The 21,129-nt window shown below is 42.8% G+C and overlaps 1 pseudogene; it reads right to left on the reverse strand.

The window, feature by feature from the left end:
• Nucleotides 1-14,212: 14,212 nt before the first annotated feature.
• Nucleotides 14,213-16,166, reverse strand: LOC143679049 (intraflagellar transport protein 46 homolog pseudogene; annotated as a pseudogene).
• Nucleotides 16,167-21,129: the final 4,963 nt, after the last annotated feature.

The following is a 21,129-nucleotide window of genomic DNA, read 5'->3' on the forward strand; positions in this document are numbered from 1 at the left end:
ATAAGTTATACCACAGAAAGCAACAAAGGAATAGATTAATTCATGTCAAAATCCTATACATTGCTTTCTGATTTCATCTATAGTGTGTGTGTGTATCTTTAAATAGAGGCTACTTAATTCCATATTCTATTTTTCTGTGTTGTACTGGCCCCAGAAGGGCAAATTACTGAGGCAGACTAGTGTTTACAGCAGCATATGGTAGTGTAGTGTCCCTCCAGAGGGCTGTCATTAATAGTCTTACCTCCTCAAACAACCCTCTCTCCTTATATCTCTAGTTCAAAATTCCAAATTCCTGGGAGAAGGAATCTGGCTGGTCCAGTCTGGGTAGGTCTGGACATAAACATGAAGGCCTGGAAGCTCCTGTGGGGTCTGATAGATGTGTATAGGTCAGAAGGTGGGAGGGGAAGTTGAACTATTCCCCAAAAAGAACAGCTGAGCAGATAACCCAGTAGGTGTCCACTGCAATTCTGAAGTGTGTACCTACCTTTCCTATAAGCATGTTTTTAAGTCACTCAAATGTGAAAACAGAAGGCATGGAGATGACCAATGACTGCCTTCAAATTTTACATTATGTGGTATAATTCATTTTATTTACCTCTTTCTGGCAGTAAAAAGTACCTTGTGATCATTTGCTGTTAAGTGATAGTACAGTCTGACTGCTAGGTTGCCTTTCAGAGGTATGCTACCCTTGTATTATATATCCTATACTATTAGGATCATGTTTTCAGATGCTTAGTCATTTGCTCAGGCAGACAGAGTAGCAACTACACACCTGATCCATGGTTGCTTTGCTCAAGGAACCCACAGTCTAGGGTGAGAGTTCATGATATGTAACAGTGAAGTGGCATGAGCTACAAAACTTTTAAATCCATCTTATCTTTTAACTCCATTCCTGTGTTACAGGTGATATGCAAGAAATATATATTTCCAAACAGACAAGCTTTCTCAGGAATAAACACAGCCAGCAATCGCAATAGCAGGCACCTTAACAAATATTCATTGTGGGTCTACCATGCACAGAACCCTTGTTACACTTTTTTAGGGCATCAGAGAGAAAGAGGAGGTCTACTTCTGGCCCTAAGGAAAGAGCTAATAGTCTCAAAGGAGAGAATGTGCAGGTGGTTCCAAATTTCCACACAGAAAATACTTAGGGAGCTCGCTTGGTTGGGGGGGATCTGGCTTGCAAATCTGGCTTGCCATATTTGCACAGGACTTTGTCTAAAATTGGGAAAACATCAGTTTGACAAAGAAGGAGATAACTGTAGTGGTAGAGTGAGGTGATGATGGAAATTAAAGTGGGGTGGGTAAAGTTTCCCCAACCCTGTTCTTGAAATCAGCATAGACATAGGTAAAAATATATCATACATATACAGACTGGAAAAATGCATGTGGGAATCAGGGAGCTTGGCTCTACCACTAACTGACTGGGGCAAGTTATTATCCTCTGTGCTACAGTCAGAGCTCTAGTATAATTCAGGAGGTTCTGAGGACAGAAGTAAGAACAGATGTGATGTGTAAGAGAATCAAATAAGCCTTGTCAAAGCAACTTTGGAGAAGGGCTGCTACTCCCTTGGTTTACCAGGACAGGGGACCCGATCTTGATTGGGTCAAGCTTGGCAGAATCTAGCCAATTCACATACCCAGGCCATTTATACAACTGGAGTATGTATATAAACAACAAAAAGTGAAGGTAAGGATAACTAAATCTGCCTGACTAAAAGATAATTGTTTTGCTTAATTGTAAAGTTACCCAACCAACCCCTAATAAAATATGATATATACTATTATATGATATGATCAAATGGCTTCCAATTCCCTTCTTACTAGGAGATCAGAAAAGGACCTTAATCAAGCATGACTGAGAGATGAGTGCAGAGATACAGGGTTGTGTATAGCAAGAGAACAGAGGCTGGAGTCATTCCAAAGTGTCTGGCATCCCAGCTCTGCCACTTACCAGCTGTGAAACTTCTGGCATGTTAGTTGAGATTTCTGGACCTCAGTTTACTCATTTATAAATTGGAGATTGCAAAACCTACCTTGCAGGATAATAACTTGCCCCAGTCAGTTAGTGGTAGAGCCAAGCTCCCTGATTCCCACATGCATTTTTCCAGTCTGTATATGTATGATATATTTTTACCTATGTCTATGCTGATTTCAAGAACAGGGTTGGGGAAACTTTACCCACCCCACTTTAATTTCCATCATCACCTCACTCTACCACTACACAGTTATCTCCTTCTTTGTCAAACTGATGTTTTCCCAATTTTAGACAAAGTCCTGTGCAAATATGGCAAGCCAGAGGATTGTTGTGAGGATTAAAGGTTAAGAGATATAAAGTGTACAGCACATACTAGATGCCAAATAATAGTGGCTATTTGCTTCCTTCTTGTTTGGAATAAATTATTCTTCCTCTTACATGTTCCAAGTTCTAGCCCTCACCTCAGGTACTCTGCTGTCCATGACCCTTGTCAATCTGGGCAACAATGCTCTTTTCTTAATTTAGGGTCCCTAAGTCTATATGAGGAAATATCTGTTTTTAAATACTCATTTCAGTTCTTAGACCGACAGAGGCCTGAGTGCACCATCCCCAGCCTCCTGCCTGCTGTCTGCAGTGGTGGGGCAGTGGTACATGACTAGGGGGTCCCAGCTAAGTGTAAGGTCAAGAGAAGAGAGGGGTTGGAAGGAGATAAGCAAGCAACAGCTACCGTAATTAGGAGTAAGCTCTTAGGTTGCTTCCCAAGCCTGAGATACCATGATTTCATTTTTTTTTATCTGTTTACTTTATTGATCCAGAGAGACTAGCCAAAATGTAGAGAGGCCAGCTGACTCACCCAGGGTCACACATTGAGCAACAGCTGGGCTGATTAGTAGGTCTGGCCTTTGAACCAGCATCACAGAGCTGGAAGAGACCTTGAACTGTGGAGAACAGAGCTAGCTCCCAGTGGAAACCAACAACATGCCACATTGATTTGTAAAATATTCCTTGATAAAATATATATTCATATATTCTTTCATGAGAAAAAAAACCTCATAGTTTTTACTATATTCATTCATTTAACAAAATATTTAGCAGCAACACTAGGCAACACATAATATCCATTGAATTCTCTTTGAGGGTATTTCCTCCTCTTGTAATCCTTCCTAATTGGAAATTAGGAAAGGGAAGCTGAGGGCAAGACCACCCACCATGTGCCTGAGCTGGATGTCAGCCTGTGTTAAATCTCTAGGCCTCCTGCTGGACAGAGTATCATGTACCCCAGAAAAGCCATGTTTAATTTCTGATTTAATCTTGTGAGGGCATCCATTTCTTTTTTTTTTTTTTTTCACTGGGCAGGCACCGGGAATTGAACCTAGGTCTCCAGCATCTACCATCACACCCTATGAAATTTCTTTGTCTTGCACTCTTATAAACCCTTGCAATCCCCCCGTCCCCTTTGCAGAGCATTAGCTTCCATTTCCCGATTATTTGCCATTGGGAAGAATCTTCTCCTTTTCACATGTCCCAATAAAAGTCACATCTAACTCCATGCCTGACATGTTCTTTGGTCTTTGGGCTGCTTCAACAGCTGGGCTGGAACAATTGGTGAGCCATCCAGGAAACCAAAGAGCCATCGGCATAGCAGACATGAGTCCTGGGAAGGGAGAATCCATGGGGAAATCCCACATTGGCCTCTATTGTCCATGTGGGGAGGAATCGCTACTCCCATTGGGGGAGGAATGGCTGCGCGCCTACATGAATGGACACTGTCACAACAGTATGGGGGCACCCTGAAAACTCTGGTGGGGTTGATGACTATTTTGCAACAGATAGCAGGCCAAAGGGTGGTAGCCATAGCATGGCCCCTCTTAGGAGCCCTGCAAGTGGTTACCAAGGCAGAACAAATGGCAAAAGCTACTGCCCACCATTTAGAAGAGGTTTGGAAAGCAAAGGATAAAGTAACACCACCTTTATATGCAATGGTTCCAAAGATTGCCTCTTTACAACAAGGAGTTAGCACTCAATTATGTCATTGTCACTTTGTCTTAGAGTCAACTAATGTTTTCTTTAATATTCCCTTAATTAAGACCAGTCAACCTGCTTTTGCCTTCACCTGGAAAGGAAAACAAAGGACGTTCACCACGTTCCCAAAGGGCTATTTTCATAGTCCGACCATCTGCCATGGTCTCTTGGCAAAGGATTTGCCTAAGTGGAAAAGTCTGTTTCACTATATTGATTATGTCATATTAATTAGTAACTCTCTTTCAGAACAAAAAGAAGCCTCAGGCTCATTGTTCACTCACCTTAATAGACAGGGATGGCAATTAATCTGCAACAAACAGCAACGCCTTGACTGCCCTGTCAAATTCTTAGGTGTTGTATGGTTGGGTAAGAAAAAGTGATTCCTTCTTCAGTAATTGATAAGGCACATTGTTTTCCTATGCTGTATAGGTCAAAACAGCTAATGGATTTCTTGGAATTGTTGGGGTATTGGAAACCTTTTGTTCCTCACTTAGTCCAAATGCTAAAACCTTTGTATATGTTAATTAGAAAAGATCATACTTGGAAATGGGAGGACCTCCAGCAGGTTGCTTTTGGCAAAGCGAACAAGGCAATAGCACCAGCACTGGGAGGAGCAGATCCAGACTTGCCCTGTGAATTGACATAGCCAGCAATGATATTGGCTTTGTGTGGCAGTGGCAGAGGCAAAATTCTAAATGAATTCCCCCTTGGCTTTTGGTTACAATTATGAAAAGGCAAAACTGAAATACAACCACATGGAAAAGCAATTGTATGCTGCATATAATTCCTTATTGCAAGTAGAGGGACTGACACAAAGATGCCCGTAAAATGGCCTTGAAAATGGCCATCCCTATTCAGGGGTGGATAACCAACACAAGCTCCTAAGCTATGCTCTGGCAGTGCCCAACTGAGCACAGCTGAAACCAAGGAAGTGACAGAATGGCTTCATCAGAAAAGTGACACCAAGGGCAACAAACCCTGTCATGCACCAGCAACTAGTGGACATTGATGAAACTAACAAACTGACCTAACCTGTCACGTCTGATTGAACTTCGCCCACCCTCGCGAACTGGAAAGCCCCACTTGCCTATTCCTAACAATCTCCGAAGCATACCAAATGTTTAACTACAGAAGTATAACCACAAAAGACATTGTTCTGTTGTTTTTTTTTTTGTTGGTTTCAATAAACCCTGCTCTATAAATATGCCACTCTCCCTCCCCTTAGCACAGCTCTTGGTTCAGTCAGCTTGACTGCTCTTCAGGCCGTCCCTCTCAAGCTCTCTAATAAAGTTTGCCATGATCCTTTGAGGTCTGTCCATTTCTTCTTTTCATGCATTCTCCTTCTCTATTCTCCTTCACTTTCCTTTCAGACGTCACTAGAGATTGCCCTTTAGCGCTCCCTGCATCAACCTCATGGGTTACCTCACCAGATGGGGCACATCAGCAGCCAGTCTCAAATCCCTGTGACCTGGTGGCAAGTGGACTACACCAGTCCCCTTCCACTCTTGGTGGGGGCAAGGTATGCTTTTACTGCTGTGGACATGGCTAAAAGGCTGCTGTTAGCTTTCCCGGTGGGGAAGGCGAACCAGAGGGCCACCATCAGATGTTTGGAGAAAGTGAGTGCTCTGTATTTGTGCCTACACAAATAGACTGTGATTAGGAGACCCCTCTCACTGGACAGATAGTCCAATCCTGGGCCATGGATCAGGACATCATATGGACGGTCCATCTGCTCTACAATCCCACAGGTGCAGACCTCATTGGAACAATGAGTGGTTTGTTAAAGGAAGAGCTAAAAGATGATAAGAGGTCCTTGTAGCAGTGAACTGAAAAAACACTCAGACCTTAACTCACTTGAATGCAGTGATGGGGGCTGCAGCTCCAGCTCCTACTGAAATGCTAATGGAAGACCAACGTAGGCCCTGAGGATACAAATTAAAGGGCCAACTGCTTTACAGCCCAAAAGGGGGAATAATAATTTTTTGTTGGCTATACCTCAGACCATACCAAATGGGAGAAAATTAGGTCCTTTGACTTTAGTGCTGACCTATGCAGCTACACTAGGTTGGGAATCTTAAACCCATGAGGAATAGGAAGCACCCAAAATATTGTAATCTGACGCAAAAAAGCCTGTTAAAATTTTTATCACCAATCCAGGGTCTCCTATTCCCATGGGAACCTTGTGTATAACTAACTATATGGACCCTTCTTATGCCTAAATTAATGATTAATGTCATGGTGGAGTCTCTCAAAATTTGCAGAAAGAGAATATCTGATATTTAAAACCTCCAAATTATTCCTCTGCCTGCTACCTTAGTATCAATCAATGGAACTAATCACCCCTCATTGTTCCCCCAAAACGTCTTTCTTTTTGCCCCTAGCACCTTAGCAAATACCTTCCTATAGTGGGCTTCAGCAGTAACTCATGCCCACAATTGAGCCCAATGTTGGATTTGCACAGACCTGCCATCATCAGGCGCTACAAGCCTTTCTTAGACTGTGACCCCTGCTAATTGGACTGGCAGAATTCAACACATCATAAAATCTGAAAAAGGTTCTTCTCATTTACAGGACATTGTACATGGGGACAGCCCTATGTCCCCGCTAACTCATGTAACTTTTCACCCCATACTCCTAATAACTGGGAAATAATTTAATTCTCTTTCTTGGCCACGGCAGCATCCCTTTGTGGGGTTGTGACCTCTATGCGGGGAACTCCTAGTGTTCTGCTGTATGGATTCAATGTCTGTCCTACTGTCAACATACTTTGCTGTGTGGAGGTGGGTTGTGGGCATCCAGGCCCGGGATTCCCCTCAATATTGAGAGCATTCCCCGCCATGTCTAACTCTGTGCTGACCTGTCTTTTGGTCTTTAGGCTGCTCTGACCCAAGCCCTCTAAGAGCTGGGTTGAAACAAGCATTGAATTATATATGTGAATGAGGTTAAAAGGGAAAATTTTAGGTTGTATATATGTTACTATTAGAATAAACAATCTCCATAATTTGAAAAAATATAAGGTTTTAAAACTTAATATGAGGGGCGGGCCGCGGTGGCTCAGCGGGCAAAGTGCTTGCCTGCTATGCCGGAGGACCTCGGTTCGATTCCCGGCCCCAGCCCATGTAACAAAAACGGAGAAACAGAATACAATAAAACAAGAAAATGTTTAAAGATGTTTCCCTTTCTTCCTTCCTTCCTTCCTTCTCTCTGTCTTTCCTTAAAAAAAAAAAAAAAAAAAAAAAAAAAAAAAACTTAATATGAGGGTGGGCCACAGTGGCTCAGCAGGTAGAGTTCTTGCCTGCCATACAGGAGACCTGGGTTCGATTCCCGGTGCCTGCCCATGCAAAAAAAAAAACTTAATATGAACCAAGGCTGTGATAATTCTACCAAAAAACAAACAAAGCAAAACACACACATACACAAACCTGGCACAAATTTACACAGTATTAATAAAAACACAGTAGCTAATATAGAACAAAGGTGGTCCTAATCCCACTCCCCCACCAAGCAGACAACACTGGAATGTTACATGCAGTGCTGGACTCTGAACATTAAGAAGGATTCACAAAGGTGAACACTATATATCAAGTTGTAACTGAGAAATTAGGATTTAAGGGATGATTTTCATTACTGAATCATTATAATTCTTTTTGCTTTCGGGTATATTAGAGTAAACAGAGGAATTATTAGCTCTAGTCCTGCCAGTTTAGAAGCATTGAGTAATTCAGAGGCAGGTTTGAGCTTCATACCAAGCAGAACTCTCAACTGTAAGAGAATAAAGTTGGAATGAGCTGACTAGGAACAAGTTTCTTCTTCAACTGAAGACCAGATGCCCCTGTCTCAAGAGGTCTAAAGAGGCCTTCCCACCTTGGGCAAAGAAGCTGGCCTAGAAGACCTGCCAAGTGCCTTCCAAATCCAAGGTTTTATAATGATAGGTTTATGTGGGAGTGGAAATAAAATATGTGGTCATTTATTTAGGAAGCTTAAATCTTATCCTGCTAAAGGCAGTGATCTGAAATAAATGAGTTCTTGAGGTTCCTTTTATGAGTCTATAAATGGGCATTACCCTTGCTGTGAAAACATGATGAATTAAATGTTATCAAGTCAACCCTAGGTGTACAGCAATGTCCTGGGTGTAAAGAGGTGGTATGTCGGCCCACAAGTTTACAACTTAATAGAGAGGAAAAACATAATCACCCTATAAATTTAACACTCCTAAATACAGTCATTAAAGATAAGTTCAAGGGTCCTGTGAGGGAAGCAAGAGCCCGAAGAGCAAATGACTGATTTGTAATAGCAAAGAAAGCCTGGGGGCTATGGGGGTGGAAGCCTTAAGCTGTAACTAAGAGGTGAGAGATGAGGAGAATATGAATTGAGGCAAAGAAGGAGAGGCCTGTCCCACTCCTTTACATTACTGTAAATTATAGCCTTGGAGTAGGAAGGAAACCTGCATGCCAGTGTCCTAAATTGGCTTTTCCTAAAAACTGATCAATCACCTGTGTCTTTATTTAATGATAGAATAATGTTAATCACCTCAGTTTACAGAGAACCTACTATATGGTAGGTTCTTTACATGGATTAACTCATCAAATCAGTTCAACAGCCAGGTAAAGCATTGACTATTATCACCAGGGACCAGTGTGCAGAGATAAGAACTATGGTTGACCTCTTTTGGAATTCCTGACTCCTAAGAGCCCTCTTTAATGCCCTTGTCCACAGGGATATTTCCACACAGCAACTGTCCAGCATGAATGCTGCTCATAATTATGACCTCAGCTGAATCAGAGTCCTTCTCCCAGACTTTTGGAATTGTGACCAAGAGATCCAGGCACTCCATATGATGGGAGCTGTAATATCAAAATGAGGGCACTGTGGGCAACATATTCCATTCTGAGGAGAGAGAGAAAGAGAAAGAAAGAGATGAGACAGATGGCTGTGGGCAGTCATCCACTTCCTTGGTTCTCTCTGAGATTCAGATGCTTTCCTCCCTTCGGGTTTGAAACAACCCTACATCTTTCTACTTAGGCAATCTTGAGTGTCTGTTCCTTGCAACCAGTAAGTTCTTATTAATACAAGTATTTTGTCTATCTATTAAGTAAAGGGCCAGTCTTCCAACTTAGATCTGTCTACCCCCAGAGTCAGTCTATAGGGGACTCCTGGACCTCCTGACAATTTTAGGGTAACATTTTCTAAAAGGACGTTTGGGGGCAGTGCGATGGTGGCTCAGTGGCAGAATTTTTTCCTGCCATGCTTGAGACCTGGGTTCAATTCCCAGGGCCTGCCCATGCAAAAAATAAAAAGCAATTAAGAAGGTTTGGTGGGGTGGCTTACACTTTGATTTAGGAAGGTGCTTCCTATGTCAATTAGATTTCACTAACTGATAACCTGATAACCAGCTGCTCAGATGTGGATGAGGGCAGGAGGTTGACCAGCAGTAACCCAACTAGTGTATGTGGTTTGCTAGATCTCCATCATTATGCTCTCCCTGTAATAGTATGCACCTTTCCTATAAAGTTGTTTTCTAGGTTTTAGTGACATACCAGAGAAGCAATTCCTTTAGGAACTGTGGTTTCTAAGACTTTTCCAGCTGCCCTAGCCTGGCCTCAGCTTCCCACCCCCATAGACTCTGCACGTGACTCTACCCACTATGGTCCCATCACCCATCAGAACTCTCGTTCACGACCCCTTCTTGCAAGCTTTCTTGTGGCCTCTGTCCACAAACTCCCCAGTTGGAATCAATTGCCTTGGAGTTTGTCCTTATGGATATAATAACACTGACAACATAGTTGTGCTCTGACTTGTTTGTCCACCTGTCTGCCTGTGTCTATAGAAGGCAAGGTCTGTGTCCTATTTGTTTTTATCCCTGTGCAGTGAACAGCATATAGTTAGTAATTAAATGTTTGTGAAGTGAGTGATTGAATAAATAAATGAATAAGAAAATAACAAGCTCTTTCTTTCCCAGATTCATTTCATTCACTGTCTCTACAGTCTGATGCATTAAATATGCTCTATTTTACTGCACTGACGATATTTCTTTTAGGATAATTTTGTCTTCCCTGTTTTTTTCCCTTGTCTACCTGAAGGACTATGAAGGGAAGGGAAGCCCTTCATAGTAGGGGAACCTCCTACCACAAGATTTTATGTACAGTTGGTGTCAATTCATGTTTTGTGTGTATGTGTGTGTAGTTTTGTTTTAGTTTTGCAGAACTCAAAATCATAGTAATCCTGGTGCTTATTATTTTCCAGGGAGTTTCTTGGCTGGCTCTTTCTTTACTGTTCTTTTTCCCTCCTCTCCTAATGGCTGGCTACCTCTTGACAGTGGACATTGTTCAATACAGGGCTTTAGATTCAACATGAGTGATCTTTAGCTTAGATTACCCAGACAGGTATTTACTCAAACATGCAGAAATAGAGGCATCTGTTTGATTGCCCTGATTGAACTTGTGCAAATCCATCACATCATATTCCTGCACATTCAGACCTGCCTAAACAGAACAAACAAGAACCCATGTGGCCTCTGGGACATCACCAGTGTCCTCGCGGGTCAGGCAGCAGTTGCATAACATGCGAAGGATGAACGCCCCCCAGGGCAGTTCTTACAGGTTGTGCCTCCTTTCCACTGTAAGGCAGAGACAGAGGCTTGGCAAGATGAGATTGACAGGTGCTGGCTAGGACATGAAAAAATGGGGCCCTCGTGCGTTGTTGGTGGGAATGTAAAGTGGTGCAGCCACCATGTAAAATAGTTTGGTGGTTCCTCAGAAAGTTAAGTATAGAATGACCATATAACCCACAATCCCGCTTGTAGGTGTATACTTCCCAAAGTTGGAAGCAGGGATTCAAATAGGTATTTGCACATCAATGTGCACGGCAACATTATTCACAATAGTCAGAAGATGGAAGCGATTCACATGTCCAATGACAGATGAATGGATAAACAAAATGTGGTATTTACACATGATGGAATATGTTATTCAGCCACAAAAAAAAATCATGAAGTTCTGATACATGCCACAACATGGATGAACCTTGAAGACACCGTGTTGCATGAAATAAGCTAGATAAAAAGGACAGTATTGTATGATCTCACTGGTATGAATAATCAGAATATGCAAACTCATAGAGCCAGGAAGCAGAGTACAGGTCACCAGAGGCAGAGGTAGGGGTGGGGAATGGGGAGTTAATGCTCAGTGGATAGAGTTTCTGCTTGGGGTGATGGAAAAGTTTTGGTAATGGATAGTGGTGATAGTTCAGTACTATGAATGTAATTAACATCACTGAACCATATACTTGAATGTTGTTGAAATGGGAAATTTTACGTTGAATATGTTACCGCAATAAAAACTAAACAAACCAAAAAACTGTACCACACAAAGAGTGAACCCTAATGTAGCTCTATGGACTTCAGTTAATAATACAGTTATAATAATGGCGGGTCATCAGTTGCAACAGATGTATCACATCAATGCAAAATTTAATAATTAGGGCAAACTGTGTGTGTGTAAGGGGGTGTATATGGGATCTCTGTACTTTCTGCATGATTTTCCTATAAACCTACAACTCCTCTAAAAAAAATAAAGTCTATCAAAACAAAAAAAAAGAAAGAAAGATAAGAAGTAATTGGACCAGAAAGTAAATGAGGCTAGAGAGGAGAGAGGGGTGAGAAGAGGCATGCCTGCCAGGAGAGGCCTTAATGAGAAGGAAGCTGTATGTGTGTGACACGGTCGTTGCCACCATGTGGGTTTCAAGATGCCACTCTTTGGTAGTGACACCCTCGCGTGACCTGGCAACCTGGAAACCATGTTAGTGCAGCTGCCTTTGCTCTCCAAGTTACTGGGCAGCAGCAGGTGACTCTGCTATCCTGGGCCACATCACCTTCTTGTAGGTGAGCCAGGACAGCCTCTGGAGAGAAATAAATGTAGTGAAAGGAAACTCAGAACGGAGGGGAACTTTACACCAGGCTTTTCTTTTCATTTTTATTAAGAAGCATATGGAAGAAATTTTATATATCTTACATTACTAATAATGGACTCAGCACAACTAATTTCCTGTTACCACATCTAGCTTGGAAGACAATTTTCAAGGTTTCAATTCCCTACCATTTTGGCAAGATGTTTGTGAAACGGCTTGGTTCTTTGATAGATAACGTGTGAGAGGAGAGCTTTATCTCGTATTTCTAATCTTCTGTGTGGTTCTCATTTTAGTCAGTGTCCTGAGTCTTTTCGTAGTCCCGGAACTACAAAGTAACTCGAATGCTTGAGATTGAACATTTTTGGTTAATATGGCTCTAGTTTCCACCGAAATCTGTTCTTTCCTTCATCCTGATCACATCTCCCAGCCCTTCTTGCGGTCAAATAACTAACTTTCCTCCAAATGAATTGAGCAGACATGCTATGTGCCACTTCCAGGCCTGCGCCTTAAGATCTGGGTATGTTTCCTCCTGTTCTCTTTTCCCTTCCCTCCGGGGACCCAGATAACGTGGCGACTCGACCTTGACCATGCAGGTAACATCAGTCCAAGGGGAAGGAGGAACAACAAGCTGCAAGAAACCTGGATTCCTGAATGATCAGGTGGAGCAGAGTCACCCACTACCTGGAACATTCACCATGGGCTGTTACATGACAGAAAACTACCTACCCTCTTTAATTTAAGGGATTATTGATGGGTCTCTTTGGCAGAACAACATAACCTTACCTAACTAATATGGAAATTGTACTGAAACGATGGTACTGCTGTTACAAAAACCTAAAATACGTGGCATGGGGTCTGTGCTGGTTTGAAAATATTATGTACCCTAGAAAAGCCATGTTTTAATCCTGATCCAATCTTCTGGGGGCAGCCAATTCTTTTAATCCCATTTAAAACCACAGGGCAGAAAATTTTGATTAGATTATCCCCCACAGAAATGTGACATGTCCAATTGTGTATGTGATTTTTTGATAGATGTGACTCCACACATTCAGGGTGGATCTTGATTAGTTTACTGGAGTCCTTTAAAAGAGGAAATATTTTGGGGAAAGCCCAGAGTCAATGCAGGTGCTTGGAGAACAGAAGTGACAGAGCAAACACAGAACCCAGACATTTGGAGATGCAGGACCCAGCAAACATCACTGTGTGTCTTCCTATGAGATACTAAGCAAGCCAGAACCTAGAGCTGTGTCCCAGCAGAGCTAAGTGAAGACCCGGAGACGCCAAGTGAGGAATTGCCACAGGAAACAGAGGCTGAAATCAATGGAGCCCAGGAGCAAGGGAGCAGCAGATGCCAGCCGTGTGCCTCCCCAGCTGACTGAGGTGTTCTGGATGGCATCAGCCTTTCTTGAGTGAAGGTAACCTCTTGTTGGTGCCCTAGTTTGGACATTTTCTCAGCCTTAGAATTGTAAACTTGCAACTAAATAAATCCCCTTTATAAAAGCTGATCTAGGGCAGGCCACAGTGGCTCAGCAGGCAAGAATGCTTGCCTGCCATGCCAGAGGACCCAGGTTTGATTCCCGGTGCCTGCCCATGTTAAAAAAAAAAAAAAAAAAAAAAAAAGCTGATCCATGGGTGGTGTGACGGTGGCTCTGTGGCAGAATTCTTGCCTACCATGCTGGAGACTGGGGTTCAGTTCCTGGTGCCTGCCCATGCAAAAAAATAAGAAATAAAAAGATCCATTTTTGGTTATATTGCTCAGCAATTGGGAGATGAGAAAACTTATACAAACGGTTAGTTTTAACAGACTAATAGTGGCTCAGCAGTTGGGAGATGAGGAAATTGACATTGTAGACTGGAAGGCCAGCATCCTTTGTTATGCTGAGGCAAAAACGTTTGGCAAAACCATTACCTGCAATAATTTGAAAGACCGACCACTTGCCTATTAAGTTCTTACCTCTAGAGATAATACAGTTGAATTTATCAATCTCTTCATTCCTCGGTCTATATCCCTCTCTGTCTATGGTTCACATCCAGAATCTCTGAGAGATGATCTAATCGGTTGCTCATATACTGAACAGGACAGGGTAGTTGGGTGATACTCTCATGCCAGACCATTTCCCAGGTACTGGGCAGCCTATAGACTCCTGTAGTAGGGTCAGTGCCAGTCTCTTGTCCTATGTGTTATATCTAAGGCAGGGGAGTATCATTTTATAAATGATCAATAAATGATGGAGGTAGGAGGATATTAGACTACAGATAAAATATTCAAGTCAAGAAATAATACTCATTACAATAAAGCTTTTAATAAATCTGCATCCAGGGATGAAGAAAATAATCAATAGGAAACTTCTTTGAAACTATATCACATAGCATGGGACTTTATAGTGCAAATATTTGGTAACTGAATACTTACAAACAATATCACAGCATAAAATGTGATTTGTTGACAGCTTATTGATCAGATTAAGGTGAGTCCAAAATTATCATCCCGAAGTAATAAACTTAAATCTTCATGAAAGTGTGCTGAAATGAAAACTAGAACCTCAATCTAAAAGGTGACAGTCCAAATCAGTGAGGTAAGATTTACTGGTGTTCACTGAGGAATTTCCAAAAGAGATCTGGACTGGATAGACATGAACCATCCTCTCCCTTCAGGAATCTCTGCTTTATTTTTTTTTTTTTTAACCTGAAAGACAGAGCATTTTATTTATAAAATCTTTGCCAACTAACTTAAAGAATGAAAGAAAATAATTCTATATTCATCCTTGAAAGAACATCTTGTAAGCTGTCCTCCCAAAGTAAGCTCTTTGGAACCCCAGAAATTTCAATTCTTCTAACTCAAATCCCCACAGTGGTGTAGATACATAGCTCCAACAGGAAGGAAATCTGAGGCAAGCAGAAGACATTTAACAAACACTTGCAGGACTCTCAGGCAGAGAGTAGCAGGAAGTACATTGTCCCTGTGTCAAGCTGTGACTCAGGCAAAGATGCCAGGTGGGCTGATAATGACCTCTTCTCAGCTGGGATAAAAGATCCAGCTCAGCTTTGAAACAGAGCAACTTGGGAGGTGTCTCAGCTAAAGGTTAATGTCTCCGCATCTCCAACTTGAGAGGTAGAGTTGGATGGAGGGGTGAATGCTTTCTTGCCCTCAGCTAGAGCTTTAAAATGCTGTGAGTTCTTGAATTCAGAGTAGAGGGAAAAGAGCAGGTGGAGGGACTGAATCCGACTCTTGTAAATAGGGATGTCTAGGATGGCACAGATCATGTCAATGTACTCCGCCAGGCTGCAATCAATCTCTGCAATGGGCAGGCTCACCTTGGACAACAGCTCTTCAAAATCCAGGGACCATTCTTGCATTAGTGTGTCAATATCAGGCATGGGCCTGGTATAATGCACAGTCGCAGGCGGCTTAGATCGGTGTAACTCAGAGATGCTCTCAATCCATGTGTCAATGGCTTTGGGATTCTTTTCTGCATCTTCTAGGCTCTTTACTTTCATATGTTGTGTGATGTTGTGCTGCTTGGAGTTCTCTGTTAACCAAAGTGAGAGTACTGTAGGGTCCGACTGCTTTGTAGAAGGCTCGTCCAGTACCAAAAGGCCAAGGTTATCAGGCTTTCCATCTGGGCGTGGGACCTTTAAGAATGCATCAATATCCCCAACAGCCGGGATAAAATCGGGAATGAAAGGTTTCAGTTTGTGGTCCAGGTCAATCAACTGAGGTGTGTACCTACTGATATACTGGAAGAGTTCCTTAATCTCAGCAGAAACTGGCAAATGCTCATAGTCTGCAGGATCATAAGCCCCTTCCAGAGGAGCTCCATGCTCTTCATCATCATCTTCATCAGAATCCGTTTCAGATGAGTCATCATCATCATCATCATCATTTTCACTAAACCCCCGTTGAGGTGTCAACTGTGACGTTTTCTTCTTCTCCTTGTAATTTTCCTCTTCATATTCATCGCTGCTGTTATCAGCCATAGTCTTGTTAGGAAGAAGGGCAGAGCGAGGAAGTCCTGGATATCGTGGGGTTGTAGTATATTTACTTGCAACCTCTTCAGAATCGTTAATCTCTAGACGCTCATCATACGTCTGGTTTTCAACGATCTCGGTCTGTAGCCCCTCCGAATCCGTCTCCTCTATATGGAAAGAACCCCAGTCTTGGACTGGGGCTCACTCCAATCTTAGGCCTGGCCACTTAAGAGCTTCCACTTGCAGTGACCCGCCTGTGGTCAGTCGCTAGGCAAAAAAACGCACCCCGAGACTTGCTTTCGCTCTCGTGAGAACTCCTTCACTCATCCGCGCGTCACGCTCCTTCCAGCGAAGGCTCTTTGTGCGCAGGAAGGAGGACCTAGAAGGGCTCTCTGCTTTATTTTTTGAAAATAAGAACCTACTCCTACCAGAAGCCTCAAAGTCAGAGGAGGGGAGCTGATGGGAACTGGTTGCCCTCATTGTAGCAAAATGATCGTTATAGATACCAGGACTCACAAAAGTGAGGAAACTTCCTATGGGGGTTCACTTTAAAGGCATTTCTTTTCCGGAAGCAAAGTTTGCCTCATTTTTCACTGGTCAAACACTGAGTCACATGCTCCTCCCAATCCCCTGAATGGCAGAGAAATGCCATGCACTGATTGCTTCAGAGACCCAAGGCTAAACCAATTGCCTTGGCAAGCAGCATAGGGTTACCTCTAGCCTCTGGACTCACCTCTGGAGTTAGGGTGTGAGGTCATCATCCCCTAAAACTACTGGGCCAGTAAGTAGAAACTTGAATGGAAATTGAGTTACCGGCAGGGAATGGCAGAAAGAATGCTGTGTTCATTACAGTTTCATTCTGCAAGGAGTTTATAATTTAGAGGGGAGACAGAATTGTAATATACTCTAACAAAAGAGTAATATGGGAGCTACAAAGTGCTATGAAGACTAGAGAAGACCATTGATGGTACCCGAGGGATCAAGGAGCTGGACCGTGACAGATGCATTTTTGAAAGGTATAGAACTAGAACATTCTAGATTAAAAGAGCAACATGAAACTTCACTGGGATTGGGAGCATAAGAGGTGAAGTGGTAATTTAGGGGAGGCTGGAAATGAGTTTAGATTTGTAGTAACAGAAACATCTAAGTGAAAATATTGAGAACATTTGGGGCAGGACAGGGCTGTAGAAGTAGTATTAGACAATGTCAGCATAAAATAAATTTTCATAGTAAGAGCTAATATTTATTAAACAATATGTATGTATCTGCCAGACCTATTCTAAACTCTATTCATATTATTTCTTTTAATCCTCACAATCCTGTACAGATATCCCTGTGTCAATTTTACATAAAAGGCAACTGACATTCAAAAAAGTAATTTACCACAGCCATCCAGTTTATCAATGGACAAGTAGAATTCCAACCCAGACATCCAGAGCTGTCACAGCTGAAACTATGAACAGGGAAAGATTACCCAGGGATGGAATAGAGCGTGTTTCCTTTGTTTATCTCCAAAATGCAACACTCTTAATACTTTGACTTTTTATTAGTGTATTTGTCCAAAATTATTTTGTTAGTCCATCTCTTTTTTTGTTTTCCTGCATCACCTAGGATCCTTTCGGCTACAAGTAATTGGAAACACCGACTCAGCAAGCCAAAGCAAGAAGGAAAAAGTATTACCTTATATAGCAGAGTCCCAAAGTAGGGAAACCCCAGGATTGATAAATTCAGTGGCTCAGTGTCATTAAGAACCCTGGTTGTTCCCATATTTCAGAGTATCAGTTAGGCCTATAGCTAACTCCCTAAGATAGCTAGCTGCTAGAGTTCAAGTCAACCTATTTCCTTGTGACAAACCTAGTGGAAAAAGGCCATCTCTTCCTGTGCGTCTTTTTTTTTTAATTAGTGAAGAAACCTTTCCCCAAAGCCACCTGGCAGATCACCTCACATCTCATTGCCCAGGGTGAGGTCACGGGCCCATTCCTAATCAGTGTGATAGGCTGACTGGCCAAGTGAGTACATGCCCAAGTGGAAGACCGGATTAATCAGACAAATTCAGGGTTCTCTTAGAAAGGAGACAAGAGTGGTCAGGGTTGAAGGCAAAACGGGGGGGGGGGGGGGGGGGGCAGATAAACATTTTATCCTTTGTGCTTTCAAGGTTGTGAAATTCCCCTAAGCGTCCCTTTAATGTGAATGTATAATCCGGCATCACTTTCTTTGGAACAACCACTTTCCTCTTTTCTGTCAGTAAGTACGTCTTCACTAAGTACTTGTGGCTGCATACGTAGATGGCATACGTGGATGGTGGCGTTGTCAACATTCCCAAGTATTCCTTCTATAATTCTATTTGCATTTGGCTCAAATTTCACTTTCAGTATTAGCACTTCTCCTTTCTTTGTGAAAGTTTCATTTTTGTTAGCCAATTCCCTTTTCTCAAATGTCCGTTTTTGTACAATGTCACGTGAGTTATCCAGAGAGGGAAGGAGGCCACATGGTTACATGCTTTCCACTCTGTGAGTGACCAACTGGTAACAGATGTAAAGAGGTGCCACGCCTGCTCACAGATCATAATGCGCCGCCGCTATGTATACAGTGATTTGTAGATGGAAGAGCCAACAGCAAAGTTTGCACTTCATGCATTTACCATGCTAACTGAAATCCGAACCATGTTGTTGGGGGACTGATGTTATTTAACTAAACCACTGGAACCTAAATCCATGCACATTGGGACACGCAGAGTGATGACCACCTGTATATACAAAGTAGGCAGATTAGTGTAGTAAACCCCAGGTATCCAACAACCAGCTTCAACCACTGTACACTCTCGGACAATCTTGTTTCTGCAGCCACCCTACCCATCCCCCACTTCCTGTATTATTTTGAGCAAATCCCAGGCATCTGGTCATTTTGTTCATAAATATCTTCTTCATAGTTCAGAATGGGGATTTGAGCCCAGCTCTGTCAAATACCAGATTCTAAGCTCTTAACAATTGTACTCTGTAGCTTCCTGGGGAAGGTACACAGAGAAATGGAACAGCCCATGAACAGCTCCTTTAATCTTGACAACAACCCGTGAAGTATAATTGTATTTTTTGCAAATGAGGAAATTCAGAGACAGAAGAGTTGAGTGGCTTGCCCAAGATTTCACAGCAAGTGACTGGTTGAGTTTGGCTTTAAATTCAGATCTTCTGATTCCATGTCCTGTTCTTTTTTCTCTATATCGCAGCTGTATAGATAGCTTCCCCCATGTCTGACTCTCACTGTGCCCAACCTGTACCAGGTAGCTCCTACGACCAAGAACTTAGGGAACCATAGATTACCTCTTTCTCTCTGCACTCCAGACTTACTGGAATATACTTTCAATGGAAAAAAAAAAGGAGGCTCATCATCTTTCCTTATACAGGTGTTGGCTTCTCCCAATCCTGGGGGAATGGTTCCTTATGGCTCTGAAGTATTGCTGGTGCTATACTTGCTGCATGATCAGGTCTCAGGAGAGCCCTGGCCTATCAAACACCCCCACCCCCACCCCCAACACACACACATGTCCTCTCTGCCACTGACTCAAAAAAGGCATCATGGATTGAATTCTGGTATGGCCCCAACTAGGTCTTATCTGGGCCTCGGTTAAACTACTCTCTGCTTCCAGCTCAGACACCTCAGCTCTTGGCTCCCTGTGCTGAGTCTCCTGCATGGGAAGGAATGTTTCCTGCTTCTGGAGGGAGTCAGGAAGGACAGGGCCCTGTCAGCCTCCTTGGCTGCAGTTTACCCACATGTTTAGAAGGGACTCTGGGTGAAGCTGGGAGAGCAGAATTTGGGGAAGGAGGAAGGAGGTGCAAACAACAGAGGAATTAGGGGCTGATGGATGAAGCAAGAAATGGGTGACTTGGTTTACTGTCTATTTAGGTATTGGGTACTGTAGCTTTTGTATGGCATCCTTTGATTAAAATAGCCGCTATTTTGTCTGCCCCAACACCTCCCTCCCTTATTTGTGGCAATAGCGTGCATCTATACCATCCTTTTCTCTGAGGAATTTTCTCTTTCTGCTCCACATGGTTCTGGTGAGACCACCAAACAAAAACCTCTCCTCTCGCCACAGGTGCGGCATGCAGCTCACACCCAGCTGATCAGAGCCTACTCTGAACCTGCATATACTGACACTGGGAAGGAGAAGCCCTCTTTCCCTCTGGGGATGCTAAAAAGAAATTTAAAAAAAAAAAAAAAAAAAAAGAACTGGAACTATCTGCTACCATTGCTACCCCTTGTGTGGAGGAATTCATTTGAGGTAGGAGAAAATGGGGGACACAGAGAGAAGCAGAATTCATTGCTTGTGTGTGTGTGTATGTGTTGAAAGAGCGAAAGAGAAAGGGGGTGGGGGAGAAAGAGAGAGATGGAGAGATGAGAGATAACGTAAATAGATACATGGGTAGAAAGCAAGAGACCTGACAGCATTATTTTAGTCTTTGGACTGAGTCATAACATAAACTAACAGTGCCTCTTTGAAACAATAACTTCTCTTTTTGGCGTAAGCTAGTCTGAGTTGGGTTTCAAATACTTAGAGCAGAGACAGTCCTAATAGACTCCTCTTCAATCCTCCCAGCAATCCTATAAGTGATTGAGGTTCAGAGAAGCCACTTGACTAAAAATCACTTGGGCAGTCACACAGGAGCTTGGATTCACACCAGGTCTCTCTGACCCTCCCCCACCCCCCAGCTCTGCTGCTGGCATTCTGCCTAGTTGCCTTCCAAAGATGGGTAAAACCTTGTTCTGCCACAAAGAAACAAAGGCTGCAAGAAAGTTAGACCTTTACACAACTATAAAGCAAACAGAACACAATGTTGTAACAGAGCTAGAAGTAAAATCCGATAGGGCCCAGGAGTGGGAGTGACAACAATTGGGCCTCAAGGCAACCTAGGCCCAGCTCTGGGAGAGTCCTGAAGACTTGGATGCCTAAAGAAAACCTAGAGTGACTGTCTCCCAAAGTTGCTTTTGGTTTTCTTGAGCACTGGCCATTTATTGATGTGAGATTTGCAGCTTTCACAACCCTGAATAGAAATTTATTGCTGCAAGCTGTGACCACTATTTGTAGAGCTCAGAGTTTGTGACTGTGCTTAAGCAAATACCATGAAATGGTTCAGCTTAAACAATGGGAGTTTATTTGCCTACGACTTCAGGCTGGGAAAAAGTCCAAATCAAGGACTCATCAAAGTGATGTTTTCTCCCCAAAGACTGTGGCTGCCAGCAATCCTTGGTCCCTGTCA

This window comes from Tamandua tetradactyla, chromosome 4, assembly GCF_023851605.1.
Source record: "Tamandua tetradactyla isolate mTamTet1 chromosome 4, mTamTet1.pri, whole genome shotgun sequence".
NCBI classification, from domain to species: Eukaryota; Metazoa; Chordata; class Mammalia; order Pilosa; family Myrmecophagidae; genus Tamandua; species Tamandua tetradactyla.